Source organism: Euprymna scolopes, chromosome 29 (assembly GCF_053919585.1).
Source record: "Euprymna scolopes isolate OS-2025 chromosome 29, ASM5391958v1, whole genome shotgun sequence".
In the NCBI taxonomy this organism is placed as follows: domain Eukaryota; kingdom Metazoa; phylum Mollusca; class Cephalopoda; order Sepiida; family Sepiolidae; genus Euprymna; species Euprymna scolopes.
Genome location: NC_136510.1, coordinates 110,914,573 through 110,931,946, shown reverse-complemented (window position 1 = coordinate 110,931,946; position 17,374 = coordinate 110,914,573). Strand labels below are relative to the sequence as shown.

The following is a 17,374-nucleotide window of genomic DNA, read 5'->3' as shown; positions in this document are numbered from 1 at the left end:
TTACATATATTAAAACCCTTCCCAATACTTTGCTGATGAGGACACTTTGTTTGTTAAAAAATACTATATGTAAAGATTATTGCCCGTGGCTTAATGTCTACCACAATAAAAACATTGTTTTCCGAAACGATCGTACAAATTATTGATTTTGTTGTTGTTCCTTCTTGTGGATCGGATTTTTTAATTTACTTCTAATTTGAATTTTAAATTATCAATCACATTACTATATATATATATATATATATATATATATATATATTATAATTATATTTTGTATCTATTTTCAGTATTTTTTCAATATACATATATATATCATTACCGTTTGATCTACGTAGTTACACATGTTTTTGAATTGTGTCAACACTAACAGACACATGTGTACCTAAGGAGATAACCTGTAATAAAATACAGAAATATATATATATATATATATATATATATATATTTGCTCAGCGATATTATTGAGCACTTTCTTTAGGTTTTTACTAATTACTATTATTTGCTCTCGCTCTCTCCCTCTCTCTCTCTCTCTCTCTATCTCCGTCTCTCTCTCTCTCTCTCTGTGTATATATATATATATATATATATATATATATATATATATATATATATATATATATATATATGATTAGTTTTATTTGGAAAAAGAATTCCAGCAGACTGCTCAATTAAAAGGAAAATCCAAATTTTAAGAGCGTATTTTAAGACGAATATTGGCTGAAGAGAGCTTGATAAGGATACCTTAAACGGGCCTTATTATCGGGCTTGAAACCGACGGTACCAATGATCTGTCTCAACTAACAACTTTCTGTACACAAACTATATATATATATATATATATATATATATATATATATATATATATATATATATAAATCACTTTCCACTTTCTGTATCTGTGTGCGAGTACCTTTCTTTATATGTTCCGAAACTGCAAAACGTATCTTTTGCAAATTGAACCCAAAATAGTTTATATGTGTGGCAGTGTGCTTAGATTGGTTTTGTTCAGTATGGAAATCGAAAATAGTTGATCTTACAAATAGTCTTTCTTCTTCTATAGACGTCTACTGTTTTATCCACGCAACAAGAAAGACTATCTTTAAGTTTGTAAACAAACACTGACGAAATTTGAAGACTGGCATCATCTTTAATTTTTTTTTGTGAATTATTCCACCGGGCAAATTATTCCTCGTAAAATGTAATATTCAATAGAGCATTGATCTATAATAATACATACGCAATCTGCATTAGCTAAAATATTATGTTTGAGCGTATTGTACGACCGAGCAACGCCGGGTGGCCAGCTAGTATATATCAAACGTAATTTCAAGTTCTCCAAGAAATGTGATTATCTACATGATTTATTCGATTCCTTTCTGACAATTTGCAATTTCTGCACGAATTGTTGAGTTCCTGAAGATGAAGCGGTCACAGATTCACATACGCGTAGATTAAATTAACTCGGCAAAAAGGTCAGCGAATTCGAAATAGAACCTGGAATTTTCAATTTAGCAATTACATTGAAATTTTGAAATAAATATATTCCGACATTTTGTTAAGAATATTTAATATATTTATCTTTTCAAAAATATAATGCAATTTCGCATGACACCTATCAGACCTAAGTGATTTAATCCTGCGCTAAGATACGAGATGTGGACATGGTTTTGTGCTTGTATGTATATGATTAGAAAAATGTATTTTTTAATTCTTTATATATGTATATGCGGCATAATCACGTAGACACAATGCTTCTCGTCAGAACACCTGAGTTAAGCAACCATGTGGTTGGCCAGTATCGGATGGGTGACAATTTGGTAACAGCGGGCGCTTTATGTGCTCTCCGTTCATCTTGGCATTGTTTCCAGTCTGTCTGGTATTTCTACTTGCTACTGGTGTTAAACAGGACCGATTCAGGAGAGATCTGCTTGAAGATTGCGCAACTCTTTCCAAAATATTTTATAGGCGAGTCACAGCATCATCAGTGATGCTTTGTTGTATTCATCCAAATCGATGGACGGACATCATGCATATGCGCACCAACTTAAAAAAGAAGTGTCTTTCGAATTGCTTTCCGGCTTTCAACGATTGCTCAGTGTCGAAAGATGGATATGGAGAACGTTTGAGATTACACTGATCAAACGCAGGCACTATGACAATCAACATGACAATAGTAGTCCGAATAATGCAAATAATATAAATCATCAATCCTGTCTTACAAAATACCGAAATAGATTTTAAAATGATATGTTTTAACCTTGCTGTATTATAAAAAAGAATGGTTTAAACCTTGCTGTATAAAAAACAGATAGTTTTAAACCTTGCTGCATCAAAATAAGATAGGTTTAAACCTTGCTATATTAAAATAAGATAGGTTTTAACCTTGTTGTATAAAGAAGAGATAGGTTTAATCCTTACTGTATGAAAATAGATAGGTTTAAACCTTGCTGTATTAAAAAAGATAGGTTTAAACCTGGCTGTATTAAAAAAGATAGGTTTAAACCTTGCTGTATTAAAAAAGAGTTAGGTTTACACATTGCTGTATTACAAAAAGATAGGTTTAAACCTTACTGTATTAAAAAAGATAGGTTTAAACCTTACTGTATTAAAAAAGATAGGTTTAAACCTTGCTGTATTAAAAAAGATAGGTTTAAACCTTGCTGTATCAAAAAAGATAGGTTTAAACCTTGCTGTATTACAAAGAGATAGGTTTAAAACTTGATGTATTAAAAAATATATGTGTAGACCTTGCTGTATTAAAAAAAATATGTTTAAACCTTGTTGTATTAATTATAAGATTATATTTTATCCCCCACTCTTAGAAGATATGGCACAAAGTTTTAAAAATGAGATTGGTAAAATCCGTGTCCTAAATAAAGATTGCTCTATTCTACAAACCTTTTTGAGTAGCGCACTGGCATTTCCTATTAATGGCGCCTTAAGCAACTAGCAATAGACAGACCATTTTCTATGGAAAATCCTGGGAAGGCTGGTCTCGTAAAACTGAATAAAAGAATACATCAATCAACAGAGAGCAACGTACCTCAACAATGTACTTGACTCTAGCGTAATTTAGCCGTTACGCTCAAATAGTGTTCCTTACAGGTGAACCTCTTTCCGTCACCCACGCTAATTAGTACCGTCGGAAATGAATAAACATAAGAATAAGTAAATCCGATTCAACTTTTCTTTCTGTTTAAGCAAAAGATATATATCCCCATTTTATTTTAAACAATGCCTGCTTCTTGTTTTTTTCTGTTTATTTCCTCTCGCTTCAAATTATGAAAACTTCGCCGTCTCGACACCAGCTTGAATGTCTCTAGCCGCCACTGCGAGGCCACACGTCGATCTCACCATGTTGAGTTTTTCTTCTTTTTTTTTACACAGTGATCACCACTTATCAAGGCCCGGAAGCCACTCATGGATAAGGGTTATTGCAAGTACATTACGTTAGTATGGAGATTTTATGAAGTGTTTACTTAAGGGGGCGGTTCATTAGGAATTTGTTAACGTTGGACTTGAAGACATCCAAGTTGTAGTCAGGTGGGAAGCAGGCAGACGGAACAGAGTTCCACAGGCGTGCAGTTCTAAGAAAGAAGCTTTGTTCATGGAATCCACGTGTTTATTTAGGCACAGATAAAAAGTGGGGGAAATTTATCACAGTGGATACTTCCCTCGCCACGTGGTGCATTTTCCCATTCTTTTTTCTTCTTCTTCTTCTTCTTGCCAGCCCGTGCACACTTGCAATTTGTATATGTTCTCAAAACAGCTGCCGATGGTAATATCTTCAGAAGCCATCCACATTACGGACGCTGCTGATAGATTCACACGCGCTCGTACGCGCTCTGATACACTAGTAGTTTGAGGACCAAGGATCCCAACTAGATCCTATCCGAAAGATGACGCTGCCTGTTTTCGTCAGTTGGAATTATATTCGTTTCAAGCCATTAGTATCTCTATGCTCTGCAATCAATAGCCTATGCAAAATAAATTATTTGCTTTCTCGAGTTATTGACAACATAGGATTTCTGAGCGGAAGAAATTGCCTTGAATATGTGTTTCTTCTTTGATAACGGAGAAGATAGGTTTTTGTTTCTTTTTTTTTCAAGGTCGTATTGCTGAATTCATCATTTGGTCCCCGTTGGCAGTATTTATTTTTAACATTGCCCCTACTGCGTTATATTGTGAAGTCATAACTTGAATGACATGTTGAAAGAGAATGAGTTTTATTTGTGCCTTTGCATAGCATCCGTCAATTGTCATGGGAATCCACGGGCATAATTAATTTTCTTTCGTATTTCAAGGTCGGAATAATATCTCATAGCCTAGCCTGTCGGAAATAGTCCCTCTCTATCTCTATCTCTCTTTATATATATATATATATATATATATATATATATATATATATATATATATATATATATATACACACACACACACATATATGTATATAAAGAGAGAGAGAGATTGATCTCTCTCTCTTCCTCTCTCTCTCTCTCTCTCTCTCTATATATATATATATATATATATATATATATATATATATATATATATATATATATATATACTAGCAAAAATACCCGTCGTTGACTGGGTTCAAAAACAGCCTACAGAAAAGGGACTCTGATTTATGAAAGTATGATAGGTTATGAAAAGAAAGGGTTGTAAAGAGATAGCTTCGAATTCGTGGATATCAAAACCAAAGCAAAGTATGATGAAAATAAAAATAAACTAGAAAAACCCCATACTTTATTATACCATACTTGTTCACACTGAAACACTTATCACAATATTCTGTGGATCTATATTAAAAAACCTTGCTAAACTTTGTGACATATTTACATTCTATGGAGGTCAGGCGCGAACGTACACCCCATAATTTTATTATACCATATTTTTTCAAACTGAAACATAATTATCAAAGTATACTTACGCAGATAGATATGAAAAGTCTTTATTAAAGTTTGTGTCTATTTTCCATTCTACGGAGGCCAGGCGCGAACGGAGACCTCACAATTTTATTATACCATACATATTCAAGGTATTATTATGTACATACATATTCAAAGTATTATTATGTACATCTATATCAAAAACACTTGTAAATGTTTTTTTTATTTTTAAATTTTTTATTTTCATACTTTGTGGACCAGGCGCGAACGCAGACCCCACAATTTTAATGAACCACCGTTCTGCCAGATCAAACATACCCATTCCTGTGTCTCGATACATCTTCTATCATTATATGTGATCAGTTTTCTATTATAATCAACCATATAGGAGCCTATTCGTGACCAGACACATACACACACACATACATAGACACAGGCATTCAGCTTTATATTATATATATATATATATATATATATATATATATATATATATATATAGAGAGAGAGAGAGAGAGAGAGAGAGAGAGAGAGAGAGCGAGAGAGAGAGGTTTCCCAAAAAACGGGCCACCAACTCTAATTGGGACCCGTTTCTTAGTGTTTTGTCCGAATGAAATGAAACTTTGGTCATAGCTAGTTTATTATATTCAAAACATCACATCAAAACACAAGGGTCTTTGGCCTTTTTGTTTCTCCTTTCTACAGCATATGTTCTAGATGGCCTCCATTTAGATTTTTTTTTTTTGGTGGCGGGTCAGCCTGTATATATATATATATATATATATATATATAGTCTTTGAAGTTTTTTTAACATTTGAAACTACACAAAAAATTACTTTTTATCATTCGTTAAAAAAAAAACAAAAAAAAACATTTAGTCAGTAAGTCATTTAATCACCTGCAATCACTGCATCAACTCTCTCGAATTTACTATAATACCAATTTTCTTTTAATTTTTCAAGGGATCATCAGTTGTTTACCATGAAACACTGTTTCGGAGATTTAAAAACAAAACAGTATATTACTTCATGGCTCCCCAGCAGTGTTGATCAAACACCACCACCCTTAATCTTAGGAAGAAGACATGTTACAAAAATGTTTTTATCCAATTTCCTATTCTTAATTGCAATTACTAACCTTTTCATAGTATAAAAATGAATTTCTTACCTGTGCGATTCATCAATTTCCACATTTAAAATGGATTATATTTATTTGCTGTCCACTCAGCAAAATGTGGCACAAGGCCGGAAAGTGGTAACCCAGCAGGCTCCCCTAAAGGAGGGGCACTCCTGCAATTTTAAAAATTGCCTGAGTAACCCCGTCGGCATTCCCCGGTCGGGGCGCCTCAGGCAGCAAGCAATAAACTTGCCCCACCGGAAAGCCCGGTGGAAAGGCCTGGGAGAGTGGACCTCCTAGGTATTACCCAGGCGGTGTACCTCAGTCCAACAGGTGCTGGGCCGGTCTCCGGCCCCTCACCTGTTGGGCTGAGTGTCAAGTGACGGATCCTTGACTGGTACTATCCATTTAAAATGGATTATATTTATTTGCTGTCCACTCAGCAAAATGTGGCACAAGGCCGGAAAGTGGTAACCTAGCAGGCTCCCCTAAAGGAGGGGCACTCCTGCAATTTTAAAAATTGCCTGAGTAACCCCGTCGGCATTCCCCGGTCGGGGCGCCTCAGGCAACAAGAAATAAACTTGCCCCACCGGAAAGCCCGGTGGCAAGGCCTGGAGGGTGGACCTCCTAGGTATTACCCAGGCGGTGTACCTCAGTCCAACAGGTGCTGGGCCGGTTCCCGGCCCCTCACCTGTTGGGCTGAGTGTCAAGTGACGGATCCTTGACTGGTACTATCCATTTGAAATGGATTATATTTATTTGCTGTCCACTCAGCAAAATGTGGCACAAGGCCGGAAAGTGGTAACCCAGCAGGCTCCCCTAAAGGAGGGGCACTCCTGCAATTTTAAAAATTGCCTGAGTAACCCCGTCGGCATTCCCCGGTCGGGGGGCCTCAGGCAACAAGCAATAAACTTGCCCCACCGGAAAGCCCGGTGGCAAGGCCTCGGAGGGTGGACCTCCTAGGTATTACCCAGGCGGTGTACCTCAGTCCAACAGGTGCTGGGCCGGTCTCCGGCCCCTCACCTGTTGGGCTGAGTGTCAAGTGACGGATCCTTGACTGGTACTATCCATTTGAAATGGATTATATTTATTTGCTGTCCACTCAACAAAATGTGGCACAAGGCCGGAAATTGGTAACCCAGCAGGCTCCCCTAAAGGAGGGGCACTCCTGCAATTTTAAAAATTGCCTGAGTAACCCCGTCGGCATTCCCCGGTCGGGGCGCCTCAGGCAGCAAGCAATAAACTTGCCCCACCGGAAAGCCCAGTGGCAAGACCTGGGAGGGTGGACCTCCTAGGTATTACCCAGGCGGTGTACCTCAGTCCAACAGGTGCTGCGCTGGTCTCCGGCCCCTCACCTGTTGGGCTGAGTGTCAAGTGACGGGTCCTTGACTGGTACTATCCATTTAAAATGGATTATATTTATTTGCTGTCCACTCAGCAAAATGTGGCACAAGGCCGGAAAGTGGTAACCCAGCAGGCTCCCCTAAAGGAGGGGCACTCCTGCAATTTTAAAAATTGCCTGAGTAACCCCGTCGGCATTCCCCGGTCGGGGCGCCTCAGGCAGCAAGCAATAAACTTGCCCCACCGGAAAGCCCGGTGGCAAGGCCTGGGAGGGTGGACCTCCTAGGTATTACCCAGGCGGTGTACCTCAGTCCAACAGGTGCTGGGCCGGTTCCCGGCCCCTCACCTGTTGGGCTGAGTGTCAAGTGACGGATCCTTGACTGGTACTATCCATTTGAAATGGATTATATTTATTTGCTGTCCACTCAGCAAAATGTGGCACAAGGCCGGAAAGTGGTAACCCAGCAGGCTCCCCTAAAGGAGGGGCACTCCTGCAATTTTAAAAATTGCCTGAGTAACCCCGTCGGCATTCCCCGGTCGGGGCGCCTCAGGCAACACGCAATAAACTTGCCCCACCGGAAAGCCCGGTGGAAAGGCCTGGAAGGGTGGACCTCCTAGGTATTACCCAGGCGGTGTACCTCAGTCCAACAGGTGCTGGGCCGGTCTCCGGCCCCTCACCTGTTGGGCTGAGTGTCAAGTGACGGATCCTTGACTGGTACTATCCATTTGAAATGGATTATATTTATTTGCTGTCCACTCAGCAAAATGTGGCACAAGGCCGGAAAGTGGTAACCCAGCAGGCTCCCCTAAAGGAGGGGCACTCCTGCAATTTTAAAAATTGCCTGAGTAACCCCGTCGGCATTCCCCGGTCGGGGCGCCTCAGGCAACAAGCAATAAACTTGCCCCACCGGAAAGCCCGGTGGCAAGGCCTGGGAGGGTGGACCTCCTAGGTATTACACAGGCGGTGTACCTCAGTCCAACAGGTGCTGGGCCGGTCTCCGGCCCCTCACCTGTTGAGCTGAGTGTCAAGTGACGGATCCTTGACTGGTACTATCCATTTGAAATGGATTATATTTATTTGCTGTCCACTCAGCAAAATGTGGCACAAGGCCGGAAAGTGGTAACCCAGCAGGCTCCCCTAAAGGAGGGGCACTCCTGCAATTTTAAAAATTGCCTGAGTAACCCCGTCGGCATTCCCCGGTCGGGGCGCCTCAGGCAGCAAGCAATAAACTTGCCCCACCGGAAAGCCCGGTGGCAAGGCCTGGGAGGGTGGACCTCCTAGGTATTACCCAGGCGGTGTACCTCAGTCCAACAGGTGCTGGGCCGGTCTCCGGCCCCTCACCTGTTGAGCTGAGTGTCAAGTGACGGATCCTTGACTGGTACTATCCATTTGAAATGGATTATATTTATTTGCTGTCCACTCAGCAAAATGTGGCACAAGGTCGGAAAGTGGTAACCCAGCAGGCTCCCCTAAAGGAGGGGCACTCCTGCAATTTTAAAAATTGCCTGAGTAACCCCGTCGGCATTCCCCGGTCGGGGCGCCTCAGGCAACAAGCAATAAACTTGCCCCACCGGAAGGCCCGGTGGCAAGGCCTGGGAGGGTGGACCTCCTAGGTATTACCCAAGCGGTGTACCTCAGTCCAACAGGTGCTGGGCCGGTTCCCGGCCCCTCACCTGTTGGGCTGAGTGTCAAGTGACGGATCCTTGACTGGTACTATCCATTTGAAATGGATTATATTTATTTGCTGTCCACTCAGCAAAATGTGGCACAAGGCCGGAAAGTGGTAACCTAGCAGGCTCCCCTAAAGGAGGGGCACTCCTGCAATTTTAAAAATTGCCTGAGTAACCCCGTCGGCATTCCCCGGTCGGGGCGCCTCAGGCAACAAGCAATAAACTTGCCCCACCGGAAAGCCCGGTGGCAAGGCCTGGGAGGGTGGACCTCCTAGGTATTACCCAGGCGGTGTACCTCAGTCCAACAGGTGCTGGGCCGGTCCCCGGCCCCTCACCTGTTGGGCTGAGTGTCAAGTGACGGATCCTTGACTGGTACTATCCATTTAAAATGGATTATATTTATTTGCTGTCCACTCAGCAAAATGTGGCACAAGGCCGGAAAGTGGTAACCTAGCAGGCTCCCCTAAAGGAGGGGCACTCCTGCAATTTTAAAAATTGCCTGAGTAACCCCGTCGGCATTCCCCGGTCGGGGCGCCTCAGGCAACAAGCAATAAACTTGCCCCACCGGAAAGCCCGGTGGCAAGGCCTGGGAGGGTGGACCTCCTAGGTATTACCCAGGCGGTGTACCTCAGTCCAACAGGTGCTGGGCCGGTTCCCGGCCCCTCACCTGTTGGGCTGAGTGTCAAGTGACGGATCCTTGACTGGTACTATCCATTTAAAATGGATTATATTTATTTGCTGTCCACTCAGCAAAATGTGGCACAAGGCCGGAAAGTGGTAACCTAGCAGGCTCCCCTAAAGGAGGGGCACTCCTGCAATTTTAAAAATTGCCTGAGTAACCCCGTCGGCATTCCCCGGTCGGGGCGCCTCAGGCAGCAAGCAATAAACTTGCCCCACCGGAAAGCCCAGTGGCAAGGCCTGGGAGGGTGGACCTCCTAGGTATTACCCAAGCGGTGTACCTCAGTCCAACAGGTGCTGGGCCGGTTCCCGGCCCCTCACCTGTTGGGCTGAGTGTCAAGTGACGGATCCTTGACTGGTACTATCCATTTAAAATGGATACATTTAATTTTTCAGTCTTGTATTTATAAGCTTTGGATTAATCCATTTAACTACTTATCACCCCCACTATAATTAGTAGTTTTTATATTTACATTCTTATTTATTTAAAATTAGATATATAAAGGTTAAAAATATTTTATTTTTACATATATACTTTTTTTTTTTTTTTTTTTATAAATTTATTATATGTAATTATAAATACATTTTATACATTGCTAATATAGTTTTGGATTTCCTTTATTAATATAGTCTGGTTTATCTTAAACGATTCAAAAGCATCAGGATAACGAACAAATGCTTTATTTAACTGTTTAAATATTTTATTTTTATCCCCACCTTGTTTTATCATCCTTATTACTAAGCTAGAAACTGGTGGTATAAAATCTGTTAATTTTAGAGTAACGCGAGCTATTCTAAAAAACTCTGACATAATGGTTCCATAAAACACAAAAACAGGGCAGGTGCTATCCTTATGGGGCATACGTACTATTTTAAAGGGGAATGCGTTTCTTTTATCAAATATTTTATAAAGAAAAATCCCATCCTCAATTTTTATATCTAAATCCAGAAATGTAGCCTGTTGTCCTCTATGTTCACAATTCAATTTTAGTTCGTTTGGATATATAAGATGTTTACTTTTTTCGAATTCATCATTATCGTTTATGCATATAAGGTCATCTATAAATCTCCTACACCCATGAAAGTTATATGTTTTAGATATATCTGTTTTTAATAATGATGACATATATATATATATATATATATATATATATATATATATATATATATATATATATATATATATATATATATACTCGAGTCTATGTAAATACAAATTTGCCAAAAATGGTGCAGGATCCAATCCGATTGGGATACCCATCGTTTGGAGTAATATTTTATTTCCTATTTGAAAATAGCATTCTTTAATAAGATGACTTACAAGTATTTTTAAAATACCTTTAGAAACACTAGTTTTGCTATTTTTATTTTTACACCAGAAAGCTTTAGAGTTTGAAAAGTCTATATATTTACCTTTTCCACCTTGAAAAGCTAAATCTACAGTATCATTTAATTCTTTTATAAGTTTTTCGTGCGGAATTTTTGTATATAGCGTACTAAAATCATAATTAGCTATAGATTTTGCTTTTATTCTGGAATTTATTTTATCTAATTTTTCTTTTACTGGTTTGGAATTATTTACTACCCAAAATAGATTTATATTACTATAGAATTTACTTTTCAGGTGAAAATTATTTATTTGATTTATAATTAATTTAAATATTTTAGATACAGCTTTACTTAGAGGTTTAGTTATGCACGTCTTAGAACCTACAATAAATCTAGCACCAACTGGATGTTTATGCATTTTAGGTATCCAATACATACATGGAAGATTTTTGTGTTTGTCTTCTAACTTTAATCCTACTTTTTCATTTATAATACTATTATTCAAAATAATGCTATCTAAATTACTATTACTTACTTTATAAGTATCCGAATCGTTTCCTATAAGTCCTACTTCTATCAATAAACGTTGTATATAATATTTTTTACATATAAAAGCTATATTGTTTGCCGCTTTATCAATCGGAACTATTACAAACTTTTCTTGAAGTATTTTAAGTTCCTCCCGTATTTCTGAATTTTTTAAAAGAGGATTGGTTTTTCTAGGGTGTTTAAATTGTTTTATATGTTTAACCTTTTTGTTTACGCATTCAAGTATACTATTTTTCCATGCATCAAACGCATATATATTTATATATATATATATATATATATATATATATATATATATATATATATATATATATGTGCGTGTGTATATATATATATATATATATATATATATATATATATATATAAAATCTTTCAGGAGGATAATACTAACCAAGAAAAAGCAAATTCCAAAACCAACTATTAATATATTTATTTATATCTTAATCCCAACTTAATAAAAAAGCTCAATACATTCACTTACGATAGTAGAGCTTACGATAAATAATAAGAAGAAACAGAGATGTAAAGTAGTTATTTTTTAAAAAAAGTTATTATTCGGCAGAATACTCCAAAGCTGTGTGCTCCATAATCCGCGAGTGTTTCAAAGAATGCTATTTCTACTCATCAGAGGAAACATTTTTTGCAAAATAATCAGATAGTCACGTTAAAAATTATAACATTTCCATGTATTTGCAGGTTTCTTCATAGGATGCGACTTAAAGTTTTATGATTTGTAATAACAAAATTAAAAAAAAAAACTTAAAAATATAAATATGGCAAGCAGGTCATGCAGACAGTTCATTAAGAGTTCACGATTAAAATCAAAATAACCAACCGTATTTAAAAAATATTCCAGTGTAATGAAGGTACGGTTCCTTAAATCAATGGTAAGCGGATGTTGCAAAACGCAAATTCCCTTGTAAAGGTTATTGAAAGAGATGGAAACTACTGGAAATTTGAGGATACTTGTCGTCACTCGGATTCCAGGGAACCCCACAAGTTATTCTCAAAGAGCAATCTTGGATGATGGCTTGTGTGACTAAGCCTGGTGAATAATAATAATAATAATAATAATAATAATAATAATAATAATAATGATAATAATGATAATAATAATAATGATGATAATAATAATAATAATGATAATAATAATAATGATAATAATAATGATAATAATAATAATAATGATAATAATGATAATAATGATAATAATAATGATGATAATAATAATAATAATGATAATAATAATAATGATAATAATAATGATAATAATAATAATGATGATGATGATAATAATAATAATAATAATAATGATAATAATAATAATAATGATAATAATAATAATAATAATAATAATAATAATGATAATAATGATAATAATACGGAGCTGGCCAGAGAACTGGAAGGGATATTGAAGATGATGGAACTTGAGATAGCATTAATAATTGTAAACTCACTAGGAACAATGCCGAAAATCTTTGAAAAAAATAAGGAAGAATTGGAATCAGAGTGTAGGCTAATAAGATACAACGTAAAACGATTATAAAAACGGTCGAAATATTAAGGAAAACAATATTAATGTAAAAATCATGTACATAGCTTACAGGCCTTATCTCGCCATATAGAGACTGCTACATATGTAAAATACAAAGATACACCAGATGGAATCAAGTAATCTGAAACTGTATCATTTTAATTGAACTCGCCTCAAAAAGTGTCGGCATCAATTGGATAAGCGCGAAGGGGACTGGGCCGTTGAGGAATTTTATTGCCATACAAATTCCAGTAAAGGCTAATGGTTGCTGTCCACGAGACATCTAAGCTAACACACAACAAATATGACTTTATTTAAATTTCCATGAAAATAAGTGTCCATTTTCTTTTAAATATTAACTGACAAAAATGAAAAAAATTAATAAATACTAACAACTACTCTTAAGTTCATATTGTGCTACATAGTTCAATAAAAAAATAACAAAATCACATTGTAAAAGACAATTTTAATGTACTCTTCTGTCCAGCACCTCTTGGCAGAAAATGTTCTTTCTGCCTTGGTTCTTTCCGAATGTTACCTTTTTAAGTTTTGTTGACTGTATTTTTCCGTGAAAACCCGCTGCACATCCAAATTACTATAAGGTCCTTTCTCACACCTATACAGGCAATATATATATATATATATATATATATATATATATATATATATATATATATATATATATATTTTAGAGGAAACATCATTTAATTTAAATACCAAAAAACAAGAAATGGGCAGATGAAAATAAAAAATTTTTTTCCTTAACGCCTTATCGTCTGACCCTCTAAGAGGAGACGTCAGAATGATAGATTAAAAACTAAGAAAAACGAATGAGGGAAGTGGGGAATTTTGGTTGCAGTTGGAAGAACAGTGAGAGAAAAAAAAAAAAAAAAAAAAAAAAAAAATTAAAATTCTCACTGTTCAGGTGGTTTTAAATCAATGAATATCTCCAACTGATGTCTAAGAATCTTTTGTCTACACAGGCTAGGTCGAGAGTTGTTAATAACTAACGCCTCAATGATATTGAGGTGATAGTTCGACCTAGCACTGTATAAAACAGAAAACCACCCATCGGAATATTGATCGGCACACCTATTTATACTCAACAAGTGATCGCCAATGGCAGACTCATGAGCCTGGGAGTGCCCGGATGCTCTCAAAACCTGGTGTAGTCGAATATCCCGAGGGATATGTTGGGATATTCTCATTTCTAATCTTTGGGACGTTTTGCCAACGTAGTCAGCTCCACACTGACAGACGAATTTATAAACAACAGAGTTCTTTTGAATGGTTGGCAAAACATCTTTACGAAAAGAAGAGAAAAAGGTTCGAGTTGTGTAAACTACTCGAAGCATAGTAGCTGGAAAACACCGTTGAGTAACAGAAGAAATCCTTTTAACAATATGTAGGCCAGGATTTCTTCTGTTACTCAACGGTGTTTTCCAGCTACTATGCTTCGAGTAGTTTACACAACTCGAACCTTTTTCTCTTCTTTTCGTAAAGATGTTTTGCCAACCATTCAAAAGGACTCTGTTGTTTATAAATTCGTCTGTCAGTGTGGAGCTGACTACGTTGGCAAAACGTCCCAAAGATTAGAAATGAGAATATCCCAACATATCCCTCGGGATATTCGACTACACCAGGTTTTGAGAGCATCCGGGCACTCCCAGGCTCATGAGTCTGCCATTGGCGATCACTTGTTGAGTATAAATAGGTGTGCCGATCAATATTCCGATGGGTGGTTTTCTGTTTTATACAGTGCTAGGTCGAACTATCACCTCAATATCATTGAGGCGTTAGTTATTAACAACTCTCGACCTAGCCTGTGTAGACAAAAGATTCTTAGACATCAGTTGGAGATATTCATTGATTTAAAACCACCTGAACAGTGAGAATTTTAATTTTTTTTTTTTTTCTCTCACTGTTCTTCCAACTGCAACCAAAATTCCCCACTTCCCTCATTCGTTTTTCTTAGTTTTTAATCTATCATTCTGACGTCTCCTCTTAGAGGGTCAGACGATAAGGCCTTAAGGAAAAAAAATTTTTTATTTTCATCTGCCCATTTCTTGTTTTTTGGTATTTAAATTAAATGATGTTTCCTCTAAAATTTATCCTTCCATTCTGTTGTACCAAAAATTTACATATATATATATATATATATATATATATATATATATACTATTATGACGAGATTTGCAAACGAAGCGACATTAAAGGAAAATCAATGATATATTCTTGTCTAATGTTGCGAAGTTGGCAATTTGAAAGTCAGATCTCACCAATGCGCAGCTTTTAAAACTAGTTAGACCTTCATAACCTGTATTTGGCGTTTCTCAAAGCGTAACGTAAAGACTAGCTAAGGAAGGAACAAGTAATATTATACAAATAGATGAGACTTATCCTAACACAGCTTACTACATCTTCAGGATTGGTTTTATATGTACACAAACGAGACAGGAAGCATCATTTATACACACGTATTGTCACATGCACACAGAATTGTATTAGTTTTGCCATTAGTAAATGAAGCTTATAGCTAAAATGCTCCCAGCGCCCTCGGATGACGCATAAATAACTCCGAAACTTTTAAGGGCTCATCCGTCGAGTGTGAATATTTCGAACGTGACTCAAGTCGAAATCTGTTTACTGTTTGTTTAATCGAGGTCATCGTATTATATACACCAATACACTTATGCCTAACCTATAAACAGGAAAAAAGGCTTCGTGCCGTCCGCATCTGTGCCGACACGCGCACAGGAATTTGCATTTTTATAGACAAACAAATGAAAATTAAATACAGATGGATCTCTTTGTGCGATGTAGTTATGTCTCTGGCAATTTATATATATATATATATATATATATATATATATATATATATATATATATATATATGTGTGTGTGTGTGTGTGTGTCAAACATCAAGATTTTTACAACATCGTTTTCATAGTGCAAACACAATCATATTAGTGCACAATTTTGAATATTCCTGATTTATCAAAAAATTATGAAAAGGTAAATTTTTCGAAGTGGGCATGATCGCATGGCATGATCTCGAAGAATAGTTGCATACACACACACACACACATACACACACACACACATACACACACACACACACACACATATATATATATATATATATATATATATATATAAATATATATATATATGTGTGTATGTTTGTGTGTGTGTTTAATTTTTATGACCTCAGCTGTATTAACTTAATTCATTAGAAATTGATTCAATAGACGGAATAAAAATAATCTGTCCACAGTATCAGATGATTTAAGTTAAAATAAAAATAAAAAGAAAGCTATGTCTTTTTTGTGATTACATATGGATAGAAAACCCAAGCGAATAGATATAAGGTGAAAAGCGAAAAAGGGGAAAGCAATACAAAAATAAAATTAAATTTAAAATTTGTAAAGTTATCAAGTTAAGACAAGACAGGAGGGGTAGAAAAAGAAAAGAAAAAAGAAGGGAAATAAAAAATTGAGCGTGTCAAGAAAAGTTTGGTGAAACGCTTAATTTTCAATTTCCCTTTTTTCTTTCCTTTTATTTTGTCTATTGAAAGAATTTGTAATGGATTAAATTGTTAAACTTGAGATTGTAGTAATCAAAAATGTATTAAGCTCTACTAACGTATTGAGCACATTTATTCTTAGTTTTTACCACGTTTACCTCTTAATACACACGCATATATATATATATATATATATATATATATATATATATATAGATATATATATAACATTGTTTTTATTTTATTTTTCATAAGCGATTCTGTGGTGTTTTTTCGCCCCCTGGGTGCTTTAAAGGGAGGGGTTATCTGCTCCTTGTTTATATTATTGTCGCCCCCACATGTTTGGGGCGAATTATTTGTAATTAATTTATTATTTAAATTAATCCGGATAACGAAATCTCAACACTTCTACGCAGGTTTTTTTATCGCTTTTAAATGTAAGATTGTTTATTTATTTATTTTGTTATAAGCGCTGCAGTGGTGTTTCTTTTTTCACTCCCTGAATAGGAGAGGTTAACAGTTTTAAATATGGCGACCCCTTTTTCATATTAATTTAACGTAAAAAAGCACCCACTTTATAGCCACCTATTTTTAGATGGGGGGGGGCTGTTATTTTTTAAGGCTTAGTGTTTATTGTGCCCTAGTAGACTATCACAAAACCTACCTTAGAAAACTTGCTTTATATAAGTTTTCGGATGTGTTGAAAACAAATATCGCATTTAATATGTTCCGCAAATAAGT

General features: G+C 36.5%; 1 protein-coding gene and 1 long non-coding RNA gene across 6 annotated transcripts in view; both read left to right on the top strand.

The window, feature by feature from the left end:
- The window catches only part of LOC145252815 (neuronal acetylcholine receptor subunit alpha-10-like), a 979,766-nt gene that overhangs the window by 86,214 nt on the left and 876,178 nt on the right, over positions 1-17,374 (top strand). The window lies entirely within an intron of this gene.
- Positions 1-17,374, top strand: part of LOC145252816 (uncharacterized) — a 237,843-nt gene that overhangs the window by 43,402 nt on the left and 177,067 nt on the right. Inside the window, exon 1 of one of the 2 annotated variants that reach the window (XR_013863681.1) lies at positions 3,388-3,436. The exons of the other annotated variant lie outside the window; for it this stretch is intronic. This is a non-coding gene — a long non-coding RNA (uncharacterized LOC145252816). Of the gene's footprint in view, positions 1-3,387; positions 3,437-17,374 lie in introns of those variants that run through there. 2 annotated transcript variants of the gene reach the window in all.